The following is a 20,723-nucleotide window of genomic DNA, read 5'->3' as shown; positions in this document are numbered from 1 at the left end:
CAAACTTTTTGTATGCAAAATAACAATGGTGGGGCTGGGGGTATGGCCTAGTGGCAAGAGTGCTTGCCTCCTATACATGAGGCCCTGGGTTCAATTCCCCAGCACCACCTATACAGAAAATGGCCAGAAGTGGTGCTGTGGCTCAAGTGGCAGAGTGCTAGCCTTGAGCAAAAAGAAGCCAGGAACAGTGCTTAGGCCCTGAGTCCAAGCCCCAGGACTGGCCAAAAAAATAAATAAATAAATAAAATAACAACGGTGAATTAGATGGCCTTTAAAGGCTCTTGCAATTCTAACATCACTGATTGTTGTAGTTCTTCCTGGTAATAGAGAGAAGGCTAGCTTAATTGCATCTGTAGTGAGCTGAAGAGGTCTTAATAGAGTAAAACTCTATTATGGACTGTTTACTGGTCAGCACTAGAATTTGAGAAAATTGAACAACTACACATAAGTACCATTCAAAGATAAAACAGACAATGGAATTTATGCTGTTCATGGAAGTGTTCCTTTTTCTGTCAGCTAAACTGATAACCCATATAATACACAAAAGAATTGTGTAGAAGAGGAAAAATGGTTTTGCCTCTATTATGAAAAAAATTAACCATACACTGAATGCTTCTCTGATTATTCCTAACAAATCTGAAATTAAGACCTGAAACCATATGGGTTCCCAAGTAACATAAAAGCATTGCTGTGTAAAGATCAAGAATGTAAGAATATGGTCTGGGCATAGTGGCACAAACTTGTAATCCCAATTACATGGGAGACAGACATAGGAGGGTCACAGTTAGGGGCCACTTTAAGCAAAAAGTAAGACACTACCTCAAAAATAATTTGAGCATAGTGGTTCCCATACGTAATACCAGCTACTCTGAGGGTGAAGGCAGTAAGATAACTATTAAGATGAGGACCTATTGGAAAAATAAAATCAAAATCACAATGACTGCAGTGATGACACAGGTGGTAGAGCGGTTTCCTCACAAGAGCAAGGCACTGGGTTCAATCACTAGGATTGCCACAAAATAAGTATTTATAAGAATACAAACATTTCAATAACAAGTTGAAATTTACTATATATGGTACTCAAAAAATACCCATTTTGCCAAGAAGCTAGAATATATTGAGACAAAATTCATTAACACTTAGAAATAAATTACCAAAAACTGATAATAACAAATATTTGCAGCCAGTTTAGCAGTTACAACTGTTACATATGTTTAAGAAGTAGACATATTGATCCTGATAGTATTCAAAGATGTAATGTGACTAAAATCAATATGTTGAAAACTGAACAAGAGATGATAAATATGCTGTATTAAATTAAAAGAAGAAGGTGTATTATAGGACAAATTATTATTAAGCATGAAGATACAAAAATGCAATTTGTGGGCTGGTATGTAGCTCAGTGGCAAAGTGCTTGCCTAGCAAGTGCAACGTCCTGGGTTCGATCCCCAGTACCAAAAAAGAAAACACAAAAAAAATACAGTTAAAAAATGCAATTTGTCTAACATGTTACGCAAAAACTAAAAAAGACTAAGGAGAAGATATGAGTAACATTGAACCATGAGACAACTTCATGAAGTCTAATATATGTACAAGTTAAGCCTCAAAAGGAATGGAAATTGGAAGGGACAAAAAGTTATTTGAAGAAGTCAAAGATTTTCAAATTTCCTGAAAACATAACAGCCATGAACCTAATAGGTAAACTTAAAGCACAAGAATAGGAAGAAAAATATAATAAGGCTCATCAGAATAAATTTTCTTTAAGGCTAATAGTAAAAATTCTTAAAAGCAAGCAAATACAGATGGTCACTCATAAACATATAAAGTATGATAGCAGACTACTCACGAGAACCAGTGTTAGCCAGGAAAAAAATGGAAATAAGAACAAATTTAAGCTTTTATACTTACCAAAATATTTTGAAAACGAAGGCGAGTACTTCTCCATCTGAACATAAAATGAATAAATTTATAAATACCCCACACCATGTAATATATGTAAGTAAATGATACTGTATGGAAATATGTGGATCTATACAAAGAAATGAAGACCTACAGGGATTGGGAATGTGGCTTAGTAGTAGAGTGCTTGCCTAGCATACATGAAGCCCTGGGTTCGATTCCTTAGTACCACATAAAGAGAAAAAGCCAGAAGTGGCACTGTGGCTCAAGTGGTAGAATGCTATGCTAGCCTTGAGCCCAGAGAGGTTCAGGGAGAGAGCCCAAGTCCTGAGTTCAAGCGCAAGGACCGACAAAAAAAATAGAGAAATGAAGACCAACAGCAATGGTAATTATGTCTATAATGTCCTTATATGACTATAATGTACAATTTGTCTTATTATGATAATAATCTCTTTAAAAGATTATTTAAAGAAAAAATATTATAGCAATGTTTTTATAGTTTATAACTGTTACAAGACTAGAAGTAGGATGTCAATGGGAGAAATAGATATGTAATTGTGTATGTATGTTTGTATATATATATATATGTAAATTGTATGTGTATATACTATCATTATTGTACTGAAAAGTAAATTATGTTAAGTTAAAAAATATTCTGTAGGGCTGGGAATATGGCCTAGTGGTAAAGTGTTCGCATTGTATATATGAATCCCTGGGTTCGATTCCTTAGTAACACATATATAGAAAAATCTGGAAGTGGTGCTGTGGCTCAGGTAGTAGAGTGCTAGCCTTGAGCAAAAGGAAGCCAGGGACAGTGCTCAGACTCTGAGTTCAAGCCCCAGGACTGGCAAAAAATAAAACAAAACAAAAATTCTGTAAACCCAAAATCAAGCATTATGCACAGACACATGTAGAGATGGAGAGAGAGAGACAGAGACAGAGAGCAGTTTTAACTAATAAGCCCACAAGGAAGATGACAAAGAATCATAAAGTACTCATTTAATCCAAAACAACACAGAAAATGGAAAAAAGTAGAACAAAGGACAGATGGGAGTACTAGAAAATAAACAACATAGTAGAAACAAGCTATAAACAAGATCACATTAAATAGTAATATTATAAGCCACCAAAACCAAGATAATTAGACTAAATTAAAAATGAAACCTATTACATGCTGTGTAAAAAAAACAATTTTAAACGCTGAAGTAGAAGGACACTTAAAAGTCAAAAGAAATGTGGGAAATGGAGTCCGCTGGCTTCAGGGAGGCCAGGCCAGCACAATGAGGAAGAACAGGATAGAGTCAAGGATGAGGACAAAGATGATGAAGACAACTTAGGGACAAAACAACTTAGGGATAGCACCCAGGTTCTGAGGTCAAGCTCTAAGACACACACACACACACACACACACACACACACACACACACACACACACACAGAGAGAGAGAGAGAGAGAGAGAATGCAGAAATAATTCCCATTTTAAACTTTAAACATAAAAAAGTAAAAAGACAAATATATACTATGACTATTCTGAATAAAAGTGTTATCAAAGCTGACTCTGAGGCTCCTTTTATTTGGAAGGAACTTTTTGCAAGTTAAGTCCTTTTGTTGGCCTTTGGGAACTCAGATTTCAGGAGTGCTCTCAACAGTGCTTTAGTGTGTCTAGACTGCCTTCTGGTCACTTTATGTGATCTCTTCCACAGATGTTCCAACCATTGTAATCTGTTCTACCATGAGGCTGTCAGGATAGACCAAACAGATAAGGTTGCTCAGCCTGACTTCTACAGCCTTCATACCTATGAGCTAAGAAAATTTATTTTCTTTATGAAGTATCTGGTCCTAAAGTATTTTGTTAAAATAATAGAAAACATACTAGTACAGTGATATCAGTTCAGTGTGTCTTAGTCATTAGTGTAACTATGTGCTAAATCCCAGAAGTCCTTCTAAAAACACTGAGTTGAAAAAAATGACATAAATGTAAAATGAAAATTTTGTAGAGAGGAACCAATGAGAGGGCTGAGGCTAAAAGGAAAGGTAATGGTTATGCAATTATGATCAAAGCATTTTATGTACTTGTATGAAAATAAAATAGTGAAACATACTAAAATTGTTTTAAAAGTGGGAGGAGAAGAGCAATAGTGAAGGTGAATTCAAAAGAGAATATATTATATACAATTATGAAAGGATCACAATGAAACCCCTATGTACAATTAATGTATGCCAACAAAAATATTCACTTGGGCTGGGAATATGGCCTAGTAGCAAGAGTGCTTGCCTCTTATACATGAAGCCCTCGGTTCGATTCCTCAGCACCACATATATAGAAAATGGCCAGAAGTGGCGCTGTGGCTCAAGTGTTAGAGTGCTAGCCTTGAGCAAAAAGAAGCCAGGGACAGTGCTCAGGCCCTGAGTCCAAGCCCCAGGACTGGCAAAGAAAAGAAAAGAAGAAGAAGAAAAAAAAAAAACCTTCCTTTAAAAATATTCACTTAGTCTTCAGTCCCTGATATATTAATAAAACAAATGCTGAGGGAGTCTGCACTGAAAGGAAATAAGGTACATATTAGAGAAAACAATACTACCATAGATAAAAATTTCTGTTCAGGAGTTTGGCTGTAGCCCAGAGGTAGAACACTTTCATAGCATGGGTGAGACCCCAGATTTGATCTCCAGCAAAAAAAACTGTTAATTCATCAAAAGAATACAATCTTAAACTTTTTAAAATCTAGAAACAGTGCTTCAAAAATGTATAGAGCTTGGCCAGGCACCAGTGGTTCATGTCTATAATCCTAGCTACTCAGAAGGCTGAGATGAGGATCATGGTTCAAATCCAGCCCAGGGAGGAAAGTTTGTGAGATTCTTATCTCTGCAATTACACACACACACACACACACACACACACACACACACACACACACAGAAGTGGATCTGTGGCTCAAGTGGTAGAGCCCTAGACTTGAGCACAAAAGCTTAGAGACAGTACATAGACCCTGAGTTCAACCCAGAGTTCAAGAACAAAAAAGAAAGACAGAAAGGAGAAAAAGAGAGAGAGAGAGAGAGAGAGAGAGAGAGAGAGAGAGAGAGAGAGAGAAAGAAGAAAGGAAAGGAGGGACGGAGGGAGGGATGGGGAGAAGGAAGGGAGGGATAAATCTTTAAACATCTGTACCCCAGATATTCTTCTGACTATCAAAGTGGGTCACAAAAATCAAAAGAGGTGCTCTTTAATGCAGCATATACACTAAAATTGGAATGATTCAGGGGAAATTGGCATGGTTCTTATGTAATGATGACGTGCTAATCCATGAAGCAGTCCATATATAATGTAAAAAAAAGAATACCTGAGAGGGGACCAGTGGAATGGAGAAAGAAGAAATAAAAGAAAACCGAGAGTAAAGACAATTGAATTATGTAGCCATAAATATATGAAGAAAAGATAATTAAATCCACCAAATGATGCTTGATAAAGGGGAATAGAAATGAAGGGATAAACTTGGTCACAGTACTCTGTATGTATCTATGCAATTATATACAGTGAAACTTCCACATAGCATTACTATACACTAATTCACAAAATAATTTTTTTGCCAGTTCTGGTGCCTGAACTCAGGGCCTGAGCACTGTCTCTGGCTTCTTTTTGCTCAAGGCTAGCACTCTACTACTTGAACCACAGCACGTACTCTGACTTTCTCAGTGTATGTGTTGCTGAGGAATTGATTCCGGGCTTCCTGCATGCTAGGCAAGCAATCTACCACTAAGCCACATTCCCAGCCCCCTAAAAACTTGTTAAAATACCAAAAAACAAATATTTCAACAATTACATATCAAACATTATGGAGTACACATAAAATCACTACACACAGAGAATTCATATCACTGAAATGCCTACTTTAGAAAAGCGTCTCCAATCAAGAAAATATGAGAGCTGGGTGCTGGTGGCTCAAACTGTAGTCCTATCTACTCAGGAGGCTGAGATTAGGAGGATCAAATTTTGAAGCCAGCCTGGGCAGAAAAGTTCTTGACATTCTATCTCCTGTTAACTAGCATAAAGCTAGGCTGGAGGTGTGGCTCAAGTGGTAGAAAGCTAACCATAAGTTAGCCAAGGATTTGTGGGGCTCTTGAGTTCAAAGTTAAAACCCTGGTACCAGCAGAGAAAAAAAGAAAATATGAGGGAAGACACCAAGTTAATAGGAACATCTAGGTTGACTCCATATCTTGGCTATGATGAACAATGTTGCAGTAAACATGGTTGTGCTGATAGCTTTACACAGTGTGGCCTGGCTTGTAATCATTTGGGTCAATGTTAAGGAGTGGGGTTGCTGGGTCATAGAGGATCTCTATGTTTAGTCTTTTAAGAAACCTCCATACTGCTTTCCAGAGTGGTTGAACAAGTTTACATCCCCACCAACAGCGCAATGGGGTTCCCTTTTGACCACATCCTCACCAGAATTTGTTAATGCTAGTTTTCCTGATAATGGCCATTCTAACTGGAATGAGGTGGAATCTCAATGTTGTTTTGATTTGCATTTCTTTTATGGCCAAAGATGTTGAACATGTGTTCTGAGAAGTCTTTCTTTATGTCTTTAGTCCATTTATTGGTTGAGTTTTTGAGGGTTTATTTTTGGGGGGGTTAATTTTCTGAGCTCTAAGTATATTTTAGATATGAGGCCTTTGTCTGATGCATCGCTAGTAAGTATTGTCTCACATTCTGTGAGCTTTCTATTTATCTTGCTAGGCAGAAGCTCTTCAGTTTGATATAATCCCATTTATGCAATCTGGTTTGTTGTGTTTCTGGATCTGTTTAAGAAGTTTCACCCTGTGCCTAGAAGGCTTATGGTTTCTTCTACCACTTCCTGTAATATTTTTACAGTATCTGGCCTTACATTGAAGTGTTTGATCCATTTAAGTAAGAGTTGATTCTGGTTCACAGTGTTAGATGGGTATCTAGCTTCAGTTTTATGCATTTAAATAGCCAATTTTGCCATCACAATTTGTTGAAGAGGTTGTTTTTCTTCCAACATGTGTTTTTGAAACCCTTATCAAGTATTAGGTGGCTATATATTTGTAGGCTTGTTTGTGGGTCTTCTATTCTGTCCCTTTGGTCCTCTAACGTATCCTTGTGCCAGTACCAAGTGTTTTTATTACTATGACTTTGTAATAAAGCTTGAAGTTTAGTATTGATATTCAGTGCTGTTCTTCTTTTTTTTTTTTTTGGCCAGTCCTGGGCCTTGGACTCAGGGCCTGAGCACTGTCCCTGGCTTCCTTTTGCTCAAGGCTAGCACTCTGCCACTTGAGCCACAGCGCCACTTCTGGCCGTTTTCTGTATATGTGGTGCTGGGGAATCGAACCCAGGGCCTCATGTATACGAGGCAAGCTCTCTTGCCACTAGGCCATATCCCCAGCCCCTTCAGTGCTGTTCTTCCTGCTAAGGATTACTTTTGCTATTCTAGGTCTTTTATCATTCCATATGAATTTTTTGATTGATTTCTCTATTTCTTTGAAGAAAATTGTTGGGGTTTGATGTGTATTGCATTGAATATGTATATTGCTGTGGGCAGAATTATCATTTTTACTATGTTAATCCTTCCCACCCAAGAGCATGGGATGCTTTTCCATTTCCTTAGGTCTGCTTCAACTTCTTTTCTCAGAGGTTTAAAGTTTTCACAATAGAGATCTTTCACATCTTTTACTAAGTTAATTTCTATGTATTTTAGACTATTATAAATGGAGTTACTTTCGTGATTTCAGCGGTATTCCTCTCATTGCTGGCATACAGGAAGGCTACTGAATTTTGTGGGTTGATTTTTATAACCCGCTACTTTGCCAAAGTGTCAGATCAACTCAAGTAGCTTGGGTGAGGAATCCATAGGGTTCTTTAAATACAGGGTCATGTCATCAGCAAAAAGGGAGATAGCCTTACTTCTACTTTCTCTCCAGTAAGATATTTTGTATAAATTAACAAGCTGATTATAAAATGTGTATAAAAATTCAAAGTGCCTAAATAATTGTGATCATTTATTATTAGGATATGTTAATAGGCAGAATTAGCTTCATTGTGGCCTTGAACTTACCCTCCTCCTGCTTCTGCCTCCCAAGTACTGGGATTAGAGGCATTTGGGACCACAACTGGCAGTTTTGTTCTTTTGTATGGCTACATTGTGGGTAGATTCTGCATTGTCTTCATGCATTTATCCATTCATGGGTACCTAGGCTGGTTCCATAACTTGATTACTATGAATAGTGCCATAATCAACATGGGTATATAATTATTTCTAAATTACACTGACATGCTTTCTTTGGGTTTAAGCCCAGGACTGTTATAGCTGGATCATATGGTAGCTATATTTTTAAATCTCCAAAGAACTTCCATAATGTCCTTAGTGGCTGGAACACCCCTAGTTCTTCCAATATTAAAGTCCACAGGTGGATAATGACTCACTACTGCAATCTGATTTGATTACTCTAAATGTGTCAGGATGCCAAACAAGTTAAAGCTGTATGTAGAGGGTTTGCAGCAGTTTTCTGAGAATCCAATGACTTCAGAATTGGAGAAAGCCTGGGGGAAAGCTCCCTCTTGAAATCACATTCTCTAGCACCTTTTCACTGAGGGCAGAACCACCATCTGCTACATTCTACAGTCTCCTCTCCATCATAGCTCAGGCTCCATGCTGCTCAAACCTCTTTGGTGGACTCCTATCAGATAAAAGTGTTTCATTTGGCTCTCCCCCCCCCCCCCAGTTAGTGCAGCATGACATTCACAGGGATGTGATTACTGCCTTGTGGTCTCCAGAGGAATGTAGTCCATAATAACAGAACTATTCTTTTTTTTTTTAAATTTATTCATTAATTAAACACAAATTTTTTGATAAGGTGTTGTGTAAAAAGGGTACAGTTACATAGTAGGGCGGTGTGTACATTTCTTGTGATATCTTACACCCTGTTTTTCTTTCCCTTCCCTAGGTCACGCAGACATATATACAATAGCCAATGTACCAAGAACATATATAGTAGCCATGTGGCCTCTACGCCCAAGAAAATTTGCCTAGGACTTTAAATGTAATGTCAACATTAGACAATATGTCGACAGTAGTCTTATAAGGACGTACATATATAGCTTTTGAGCTGTTGTATTCCACTGAGAGGTCAATTTTTGACCTTTATATGTTGAGTAGTTGTTTGGTGTTAGTTACATAATGTTGGGTCGCTAACCCAATCCTGTGGGAAATACCATTTGACAAGCAGTTTTTGGTTTCACAGACCTGGTCTCTACTGTCTCTCCGTCACCCCATCTTAACAGTCATAAATCAGGGAGATCATGCCCCTTTGTTTTCTGTGTTCTAGGCTTGTCTCACTCAACATTATTTGTTCAAGTTCTGACCATTTCCCTGCGAATAACAATATTTCACCATTCCTAATCACTATGTAGTATTCCATTGTGTAAAGGTACCATATTTTTTGGATCCATTCATATGTGGAGGGGCATCTGGGTTGTTTCCATATTTTGGCTATTGTGAATTGTGCAGCGATCAACATGGAAGTACAAATGTAATTTTGATATCTTGGGACCTGCTGTTCAGGATAGATGCCTAAGAATGGTACGGCTGGGTCATAGGGCAGGTCTATATTGAGCTTTTTGCGAAACCTCCATACTGTTCTCCAAAGTGGTTGTACTAATTTGCACTCCCACCAACAGTGGAGAAGGGTTCCTCTTTCCCCGCACCCCCTCCAGCATTTGTTGTTGCCTGAGTTCAGAGTATAGGCCATTCTAACTGGAGTGAGGTGGTATCACAGGGTTGTATTTAATTGCATTTCCTTTACTACCAGGGATGTTGAACATTTCCTCATATGTTTCTTTGCCGTTTTTATCTCTTCTCTTGTGAAGTCTCTCTTTAGCTCCTTTGCCCATTTCCTAATTGGTTTACTGGCCTTGGAGGGGCTTAGTTTTTTGAGTTCTCTGTAGATGACAGATATTAGGCCTTTGTCTGTTGCTGTGCTGGTGAAGATCCTTTCCCATATGGTTGGCTGTCTTTCTATTTTGGTGGCTATGTCCTTAGCTGTGCAGAAACTTTTTAATTTGTAGTAGTCCCATTTGTCGAGTCTCTCCCCTATTTGTTGTGCCCCTGGGACTCTATTCAGGAAGTTCCTTCCTGTGCCTATAAGTTCTAGTGTCTTTCCTACTTTGTCCTTCAGTAGTTTCAAGGATTCAGGTCTGATATTGAGGTCCTTGATCCATTTTGAGTTGATCTTGGTGCATGGTGATAGGCTTGGGTCTACTTTGAGTTTTCTGCATATGGCTGCCCAGTTCTCCCAGCACCAGTAGTTGAAGAGGCTATGTTTATTCCATTGTATGTCTTTAGCTCCTTTGTTGAATATCAGCTGACTGTAAGAGTGCAGTTTTATTTCCGGGTCTTCAATTCTGATCCATTCCGGTCTGTTTTTATACCAATACCAGGCTGTTTTTGTTATGATGGCCCTATAGTAGAGCTTGAAGTCTGGTATTGTGATACCTTCTGTATGGTTTTTTTTTTTTTTTTTTGCCTAGCATTGCTTTGGCTATTCTAGGTCTTTTGCTGTTTCATATGAATTTATAGATTGCTTTCTGTATTTCAGTGAGGAATGTGACTGGGATTTTGATAGGGATTGCACTGAATTTGTATAACAATTTGGGCAGTATGGCCATTTTCACTATATTGATTCTGCCTACCCATGAACATGGGAGGTCTTTCCATCTCCTTGTGTCTTCTTTGATTTCCCTTATTAGATTTTTATAGTTCTCATTAATTAGGTCCGTCACGTCCTCGGTTAGGTTGATCCCTAGGTACTTAATTTTTTTTTTTTTTGGCTATTGTAAATGGAATTGTTTCCATAATTTCCTTTTCTGCTTGTAGATTGCTGGTGTACAGAAAAGCTGCTGACTTTTGTGGATTGATTTTGTATCCTGCTACTTTGCCAAAATGGTTTATTAGGTGTAGGAGTTTGGGTACTCAGTTTTTTGGGTCTTTCAGATATAAGATCATGTCGTCTGCGAATAGGGATAGCTTGATTTCTTCCTTGCCTATATGGATCCCTTTGATGTCCTCCTCTTGCCTTATTGCTATGGCTAGGGATTCCAGCACTATGTTGAAAAGAAATGGGGAGAGTGGGCATCCTTGTCTTGTTCCTGAGTTTAGGGGGAATGATTTAAGTTTCTCTCCATTTAATATGATGTTAGCAGTTGGTCTGTTGTATATGGCTTTTATTGTTTTGAGGAATGTTCCATCTATTCCTGTTCTCTCCAGAGCTTTTAATTTTAATAAATATGGGTGTTATATTTTGTCAAAGGCTTTTTGGGCATCGACTGAGATAACAATGTGATTCTTGATTTTAGTTCTGTTTATGGGGTGAATTACATTGATTGATTTACGGATGTTGAACCATCCTTGTGACTGTGGGATGAAGCCTACTTGGTCATGATGTATAATTTTCTTGATCAGTTTCTGGATCCTGTTAGCTAATATTTTATTGAGGAGTTTTGCATCTGTGTTCATTAGTGATATTGGTGTGTAGTTCTCTTTTTTGGTTGGGTCTTTGCCTGGTTTGGGAATGAGTATGATATTAGCTTCATAGAATGAGTTTGGGATTTCTCCCTCTATTTCTATTTCACGGAAGAGTTTGAGGAGTATTGATATTAGCTCCTCACTAAAGGTTTTATAGAATTCGTGGGTGAATATATCTGGGCCTGGGCTTTTCTTTGTTGGGAGGTTCTTGATTACCCCCTGTATCTCGCTGTAAGTTATTGGTTTATTTAGTTGATTTATTTCTTCTTGGTTCAGTTTGGGAAGTTTATACTTCTCTAAGAATTGATCCATTTCTGTAAAATTATTGTTTTTTACTGAGTAGAGGTTCTGGAAATAGTTCCTTATGATTGTTTGAATATCGTGTGTACTTGTTGTTATTTTTCCAATGGAGTCCCTGATTATACATATATGAGTCTCTTCTTTTTTTTTGTAAGTCTTGCGAGGGGTCTGTCAATTTTATTTATTTTCTCAAAGAACCAGCTTTTAGTCTTATTTATTTGTTGAATGGTCTTTCTATTTTCAATCAGATTTATCTCTTCTTTAATCTTTGTGATCTCTCTCCTCCTAGTCATTTTAGGTTTGATCATTTCTTGTTTCTCCAGTTGTTTCAGTTTCATTGTGAGGTTATTCACCTGCTCTGTTTCCATTCTTTCAATGTGAGTGCTGAGAGCAATGGTCTTGCACCTCAGTAGTGCCTTAGCTGTGTCCCATAGGTTTCTTTGTGATGTATTTTCATTTTCATTGTGGCTTATGAATTCATTGATTTCATCTTTAATTTGGTCTGTGGCCCAAGTGTTGGATAACAGAGTGGGGTTTAGCCTCCAAGAGTGTATAGCCTCTGTGGTAACCGTTATTACTGAGGGTTACCTTTATTCCACTGTGGTCAGATATAATACATGGGATGACATCATTGCTTTTGTATTTGCTGAGGTTCTTTGTGTGGGCTATGACATGGTCTATTTTGGAGTATGATCCATGTGCTGCTGAGAAGAAGGTGTATTTGGTCTCTTTAGGGTGGGAGATTCTGTATAGATCTGTCAGATCCATTTGGGATATGGTGTTACTTAGGTCCTCAGCTCCCTTGCTAATCCTCTGGGTGTTGGATCTGTCTCTTGGTGAGAGTGGGGTATTAAAGTCACCCACTATGATTGTGTTTGGGTCTATCTTGTTCTGTAGTTCTGTGAGAATTTGCTTGACATATGTAGGGCCTCTTTTGTTCGGTGAGTACATATTTATCACCGTGATGTCTTCATTCTGGATTTTTCCTTGTATTAAAACATAGTGGCCTTCTTTGTCTTTTTGAGTTGCTTTCAAGGAGAAGTCCAGCTTATCTGAGATCAGGATGGCTACACCTGCTGTTTTGGTAGGTGCGTTTGCTTGGAAGATCTTGCTCCATCCTTTCATTCGGAGACTGTTTTTGTCCCTTGCTGTAAGGTGTGTCTCTTGTAGACAACAGATGTCAACTTTTTGTTTGCGGATCCATTCTGCCAGTCTGCTCCTTTTTATCGGAGAGTTTAAACCATTTATATTCAAAGAGATCAAGAATAAGAGTGTTTTTTCTCCTTCCATTTTCTTGCTGGGCTTTTTTTCCCCCTTTTTTTTTCTTGTCTTTAGTGAGCTGCTCTTTCTGTTGGGTTCTGGCTATTGTAGTTTCTTTCTGTTTCTGTCTGTGTGTCCTCTACGGTTTCTGTTGGGTAGGATTCCCCTCTTAGAATTTTCTGTAGGGCTGGTTTTTTATTCACATACTCCTTTAGATCCTCTTTGCTATGGAAAGATCTGGTTTTCCCCTCGAATGTGAACTCCAACTTCGCTGGATATTTTATTCGAGGTTGACAATTGTTGGCCTGTAGAACTTGGTCCTTCTTTTTTTTTTTTTTTTCGGCCAGTCCTGGGGCTTGGACTCAGGGCCTGAGCACTGTCCCTGGCTTCTTTTTGCTCAAGGCTAGCACTCTGCCACTTGAGCCACAGCGCCACTTCTGGCCGTTTTCTCTATATGTGGTGCTGGGGAATCGAACCCAGGGCCTCGTGTATCCGAGGCAGGCACTCTTGCCACTAGGCCATATCCCCAGCCCCTGGCCTGTAGAACTTGCATGCTGTTTTTCCACTCTTTTCACGTGTGGTAGGTTTGTGTGGAGAGGTCTGTTGTTATTCGGATCCTCTTCCCATTGTAGTAAATTTCTTTCTTTGCTTTGGCTGCGTTCAAAATTTGCTCTTTATTCTTGAGATCTGAAGTCTTGAATATTATGTGCCTTGGCTTTTCTGGGGTCTGGTCTTCCAGGTGTCCTATAGGCTTTGGTTACCTGGATGGGGTCCCCTTTGAGATTGGGGAAGTTTTCTGAAATCACTTTATTGAGAATTTTTTGAAGCCCTCTGCTCTGGTATTTGGCTCCTTCTTCTATTCCAATTATGCGCAGATTATATCTCTTATCTTTGTCCACTAGCTCCTGGATTATTCTGCCCTGGAGCTTTACCATTTCTTGGAGTGTGGTAATTTTCTGGTTCTTGTCAGCTGCGTCATTGTCCAAGAGAGAGATTCTGGATTCAATATGGTCAATTCTTTGTGCTGTGGATTCAATTGCAGGGTTTATGGATGTCAGAGAGCTATTTATGGTTGCCAGATCAGCTCTGATCGTGGAAATTTCTTCCTTTAAAGAGTTGTATTTTAAATCTATTTTTTCATGCATTTCACTTCTCAGGATGTTAAGGTCTTCTTTGATGGAGGTTTGCACTGTATCCATTTTTGCTTTTAGTTCTTTCTTGGATTCCTGGATGTCCTTCGAGACTTCTACTCTGAACTCCTGGAATTGTTTTCTGATTTCGTTTCTGACACTTTCCATCATTTTTGTTAACATGGCCTCATTTGATTTTTTATTCTCCATCTCCTCTTCAGTCGTGCTGCTTTTTGGAGCTGGCGAGTTGGCTTGCCCTTTGACGAAACTCATTATATTTCTTTGTGATTTGGGCATCTGGAGATCTGTGGGTGGCTTCCCTGGTTTGGCTTTGTGCTGGTTCAAGCTGGTCCGTCAGTGGGAGACTAGTTTGTGTCCTGGCTCTGGGTTTGAGTTTGGCTGTTGCTCCAGGGCTGGTGTTGTTGAGGGGTGGCCCACCCACTTGTGCAGAGATGCGCCTAGCAGAGTGGGCATTGCCATTGGGGGGCCCTGCCTACCTGTGTGAAGTGCACCCACCAGAGTGGGCGCTGCTCAGGGCCCCACCCACCTGTGTGAAGCTCCTTTGATGGTTTGGACAGGAGATCCTCTTGATGGAGAGCTAGCACACTGTCCCACGCTGGCCCTCGGGGGGTACATGCGTGTGCACTCCAGTGCTTCCTCCGGGGGTGTGCTGCCCCGAGCTGCAGTGGGGGGGGCGCTTTTGCCCTCTTCAGAGTCCGCTGTGGGGCGAGGGGCGGCGGTATGCGCGAACCCCAGCTGGGCCAAGTGTCCGGGCGTGGGTTGGTGCCCACAGACTCTGTGCCTCAGCTGCGAGGGGGGGAGTGTGATCGGGCTTAGTGAGCCTGTGACTGCTGTTCAAAAAGTCCATGAGTACCAGGTGCCTCAGGTGGGGCTTCCGATGCCCACCGGTTCCCGGGCCCCTGTTGGGGAGGGGGCGGGGCCGGTGAGGCCCAGCTCTGCTCCTCTGCTGCCTTGGGGCTGCTCTGCCTCTGCTGGCACCTGTGTCCTCCCAAAGACTGTAGGGGCCCCTTGCCGCCTGACTTGTGGCTGGCTCCTTTGTTCCCTCGGGGTAGGGAGGGGGAGGGAGGGAGCTCTAGTCTCCTTGTAGGCCTTGGGTCTTTGCTAGAGCTGGTCTCCCATGGTGGGGGGTAATGGGGAACTTTCTGGTCCTGGGTTGTGTGCCCGCGCTGCCGCAGGCTCCTCAGGGCTGTGGTGCTAGGGTTCGGCGATCAGTCGTTTGGTGGTGGCATCCCTGGCTCTCCCCATCTGCGCGGCCAGGTTCCCCGGCTGCCGACATCTGATCCCGGCCTTTCGGTCCCACAGCTCCGGTGTCTCTGTCGGTCTGCACTCAGTTCTGGGGTCCGTGGAGCTCCTGCCGTCTGGACTCTGCGCTCCTAGCGTGACTTTTCGGCAATTGGTTTGCTGGTCCCCTTTCCCAGCCTGGCCCTGTTCGGGCCATGGTCGGCGGGTGGGGGAGGGGTTCCCTGGAGATTTTCTGGCTCCGTGGAGGCTACAGGCTCTTCTTTTTTTGCTCTTTTTCATTTCCTGAGATCCTCTGTTGCTTCTGGTTGTTGGGTTTGCTGGATTCTTGATGGGGTGTTGGGTGCTGGAGTTCCCAGTTCACTATTCAGTTGGGGCAAGTTGGGGTGCCTCCCTACTATGGCGGCACCATCTTCCCTCTCAGGACTATTCTTAAGATGCCTTCTGGTTACAGCACTGAGAGCTTGCTGAGTAGTATAATGTATTTCATTCCCCCATAGTAGTTAGCTAGCTGAATAGGTAGAGTCATACTCAGACTAAATCACTGAACTGGACACACAGCTTATATTGACTAGATTTTTCCTGATAGTAGGACTGCCTGGCAGCTATCAATATTAGGGGGTTGGTTGTACTATCAGCTTATCTTAAGCATATGACATTGGATTCCAGCACTATTAACTGAAATTGGAAGACACACACTTATTATTCATATTATAACAACACTGTAATACAATGTGGCATTGATATCAAGATATATATATATGTATATATATATATATCAGTGGAACAGATTGGATACTTCAAAAATTGAGTTGTTTATTAATAAACTGAGTTTTGAAAGCAAATTAAAATTTGAAAACAATTCTGTGTAGAAAGATGAAGTTTTCAACAATTGCTCCAGAACAGGTTGATATACATATACAATATATGAACATCCATCCCATCCTACCACAGTATACAAAAACAGAATCAATCGTAGACAAGGTATGACTTTAAACGTATGAAACTGTAATCTCTCTGTACATCACTTTGACAATAAAAAATAAAATACAGAGTAAATACAGAGTAAAAAAATAAATACAGAGTAATGTTTCCATAAGCAAACAAAAAAAAGAAATCTTTTTCATTGTGTTAGGGATATATTTTTTATGTATTACACTAAAATTAGTATCTAGGTACTGGAGATAGGGCTCAAATGGTAGAACCTTGAGCAGGAAAAGGACAAGCAAGACTATGAGGCCATAAGTGCAAGCCCCAGTATTGGCACAAAGACAAATCTGAAAGAAAAGCAATATTCAGAACATATAGTTGATAAGTGATACGTTATAGAATGGAGAGGCCTCACAGCCAGCAAGAGAGGCAGCACTCACCTAGTAACAATGGCAAAAACTGTAGCCATAGGGTTTTAGCCTCTATCCAGCCATGGAGCAAAGAAGCACATTAGAACTCCACCCTTCACAGCTTGGTGACCTGCCAGAGGCAGAGCTTCAACTTGCACCATCATGGTAACTTTACCATGAAGTTTTACTGTGTAAAAAAGGTGCATCAGTAGAAATAGGACAAGGCTCTGTAGCTCATGGCAGAAAGAATTAGTTGGGCACCTAAAGGCAGAGACAGATATACAACAGGCCATGTGTAAGCCCCTGTTAAATGCCAGAAAATCACGTCAGTAGAAAAAACTAAAATTCAACCTCAGCTGGTCCTACATGCAGGAGACACTGCTTCCTATGAAAGCAAATAAATTACTGGAAGAGAAAATCAGAATTTGCCAAGAAGATCCAGGTTTGTTACAGCTTATAAAGACCTTATTGAGTCAAGTGATCCGTTCCGAGGAATTCTGGGCCAATCATTTAAGTGCAAACGCAATGGAGAATTCTTCCACATCCAATCACAACAGTATGTTGGCTGATGTCTGGCCCCATACAGATGGTTATAATGGTTTGAAATATAATTTAATTTCTGACATCATTGAGTTCATACTTAGAATGTACCTAGCAGAAAAATGAAATATTCAGAAAACACTTCCCACAATGTGACAGAAAAGGAATTCTGGACTTTTCTAATCCCATTATTTTAACAAGGTCTTGCTGAATATAGGATCAAATGATCTCTTTGTAGAATTTTACAAAATAGATGAAAAAGAGTTGAAGAGTTCAGGAACCCAAAACTTATGACTAGAAATGATGAATGTGGAAGATAAGCTGTTAGAGGAGAGCTATGACATTTTCTGTGTGCTATCTACCTCCAATTCTAAATCCATAAAGTATAGTAATTCTACCTTCGTCAAGTGATTTAATCACCACTGGGCCATGATTCTGGCAGTTGATCTCAGGAAAAAAATAAACAAAATGAGTCTAGGAGCGTGGATAAAAATTTCATAGATGGTGAGTGCTTTCAAACAGCAGTGAAAAGGTTAGAGTTACAAGAGTCTGTTGAATATGAGGGGTCAGGAAAAAATAAATTCCATTAAAATTGTACTAAACTTCAAGAAGTCAGGTAAGTATTATCAGAATCCAACTCTAATATAGTCACTAGCATATACAGTGAGTGAGAACATTCTTTTCAAAATATTAGACTAACCAGGCACTAGTGACCCACACCTGTAATCCTAGGTGCTCAGAAAGCTGAGATATGAGGGTCATGGTTCAAAGTCAGCCCAGGCAGGAAAGTCTATGAGTCTCTTATCTCTTAAAAAAAAACTTGGAAGTGGAGCTGTGGATCAAGTGGTAGAGTGCTAGCCTTGAGCAAAAAGGAGCCCAGGGACAGCACCCAAGCCCAGAGTTCAACCCCCAGGATGAGCAAAATAAACCAGAGTAGAAATGGAAGCTTATATACCCAGGCTAACTCAGGTTCTCTCAGGTAATGCTGCTAGTAGGACCACCCCAGCGCTGTCACCTAAAAAGAACTTATGCAAGGATGGACACAGCAAACAGATGATACCAAATGATATTTACTCTCTGTCAGGGTTTTTAGACCCCCCCCCCGCCCTCCCCCGACATGCGGGAGAGACGGGGAAGGGCAGGCCCGGACCAGATGAGCCAGGAAAGGAAAAGGGTTGTCAGGCTGCCTGCACCCAGCCCTCCCTCACCAGAGGACAATCAGACGGCCTGGGAGTCAAGTCGGCGCAAGATCTCGTTTATTGAGGAAGTACGTGCCACTAATATAAGGCACAGGAGCCAATCAGGTCTAAGATCAGCAGGAAGGGGAGGCATGAGCTGTCCATCAAGTGCGGAAGAGCCGGGGCATCACAGCCCACAGAACCGCCTCTGGGTTATAACCAAAGACACTTGTAGCAGCTGCACATTGTTGTTAGGCACCGCCATCTTAGCCACACGTGGCCCCAAGACTGAGAAACAGGCGGGGCCAGCTAGTTGACTTCCAGGTGTGCCCCACAACTCTCCAGGAAAATTCTTGTATGTAGCTGTTGGAGAACTTCCGTTGCATTTCTGGTCCTGCTTTCCTTTTAATACACCATCGCTGGAAGTAAAGGTAGTGAAAATGAAAAATAATTCGGAAGCCAGACACTAATAGTTCATACCTGTAATCCTAGTTGTTCAGGAGGCTGAAATCAAAGTATCATTATTCAGGGACAGCCCAGTTGGGAAAGACTGTGAGACTCTTATCTTCAATTAACCATACAAAAGCCAGCAGTGGTCCTGTGGCTCAAGTAGTAGAGTACCAGTCTTGAACAAAAAAAGCTGAGAAACAGTCCCAAGGCCCTGAGTTCCAGCCCTAGTACAGGCATGACACAAAATTTGAAAGTTACAAAGGTCTCCCTTTTCCAATAAAAATATTGGAGGCAGTATTTAACCACAGATTTGGTAAGCCACATAAAAGAGATGCTCCAGGCAGCCCACAACAAGCTTGTGAGGTATTCATGGCTTTTTAACACTGAGAAAATTGACTTGTCATAACTCTGTAGTGACTCTATAGTGACCTAGTCTAACAGAGGTGAAAATGACCACAAGGGAGAAACCTCTGCAGCATGTCAATTTCCAGAGCTGATGTTCTCTTCTCCTGCTTGTACAGTGGAAACTGAAAGAAAGTGACTAAGTGCTGGGAATGGATAGATTACCTCTCTCCAAGGCAGAACCAAAATGAGTTCAGTTGCATATATATACATATATATATATATATATATATATATATATATATATATATATATATATATATGTATGTATATGTATATATGTGTTTGTATGTATGGAAACTGTGTGTGTGTCTAGGGATTTTAAAAAAGCATTTTTCATTTTTATTTTTTTTCTTATTTATTGTCAAAGTGATGTACAGAGAGGTTACAGTTTCATACATTAGGCATTGGATACATTTCTTGTACTGTTTGGTACCTCCTACCTCATTCCCCCATCCCCCTCCCCCTTTCCCTCTCCCCCCATGAGTTGTTCAGTTGGTTTACACCAAACAGTTTTGCAAGTATTGCTTTTGGAGTTGTTTGTCTTTTTATCCTGTGTCTCTCGATTTTGGTATTCCCTTTCACTTTCCTAGTTCTAATACCAGTATACACAGTTTCCAATGTACTCAGATAAGATACAGTGATAATGCAGGTACAACCACAGGAAGGGGATACAAGAGGATCATCAACAATAGAATCTATGGTTTCACATGGCATGTTGAAAGTAATTACAACAGTGATATACACTTGTTTCCATAACATGGAGTTCATTTCACTTAGCATTATCTTATGCATTCATAGGGGCACAGCCCCACTTTTGGGCATCTACCCGAAATACCACAAACAAGAACACACTAAAGCCACCAGCACAACAATGTTCATTGCAGCACAATTTGTCATAGCTAAAATATGGAACCAACCCAGATGCCCCTCAGTAGATGAATAAATCAGGAAAATATGATTATATATACACAATGGAATTTTATGCCTCTATCAGAAAGAATGACATTGCCCCATTTGTAAGGAAATGGAAGGAGTTGGAAAAAAATACACTAAGTGAAGTGAGCCAGACCCAAAGAAAAATGGACTCCATAGTCTCCCTCATAGGAAATAATTAGCCCAGGTTTAGGCTAGTCACAGCAGAGGATCACAAGAGCCTAAAAAAAGCATTTTTAAAGAGTGCCCTGATAAAATCTAAGACATTTTCTTTCTTTGCTTTCAAGGATGTACATAATTTCCCCTGAATTTATAGCACAGGATCAACCTGAAATATTTCTTTTTCCTCTACCACCTGGATTTTCAAGTTTTATTGAATTCTAGTTGTACCTTACACCATCAAGTTGAGTGCTTTAAAAGAAAGCAGTGAGAGACTGTTGTTCAAGCATCAGGAAACAGGTGTAGTCATCACCAGTCCTGTGTTTCCTAAAGAAATA

At 40.3% G+C, this 20,723-nt stretch overlaps 1 non-coding gene and 1 pseudogene across 1 annotated transcript; both read left to right on the top strand.

Moving 5' to 3' along the window:
* Positions 1 to 5,111: 5,111 nt before the first annotated feature.
* LOC125344383 lies at positions 5,112 to 5,218 on the top strand. The gene has a single exon (XR_007209511.1). It is a non-coding gene; the product is annotated as a U6 spliceosomal RNA (small nuclear RNA).
* An 11,678-nt stretch (positions 5,219 to 16,896) lies between these two features.
* On the top strand, positions 16,897 to 17,959 carry LOC125343089 (annotated as a pseudogene).
* Positions 17,960 to 20,723: the final 2,764 nt, after the last annotated feature.

Source organism: Perognathus longimembris, chromosome 28 (genome assembly GCF_023159225.1).
Source record: "Perognathus longimembris pacificus isolate PPM17 chromosome 28, ASM2315922v1, whole genome shotgun sequence".
Classification (NCBI taxonomy): Eukaryota; Metazoa; Chordata; class Mammalia; order Rodentia; family Heteromyidae; genus Perognathus; species Perognathus longimembris.
The sequence above is the reverse complement of the archived record's forward strand: the minus strand, read 5'-3'. Positions and strand labels throughout refer to the sequence as shown.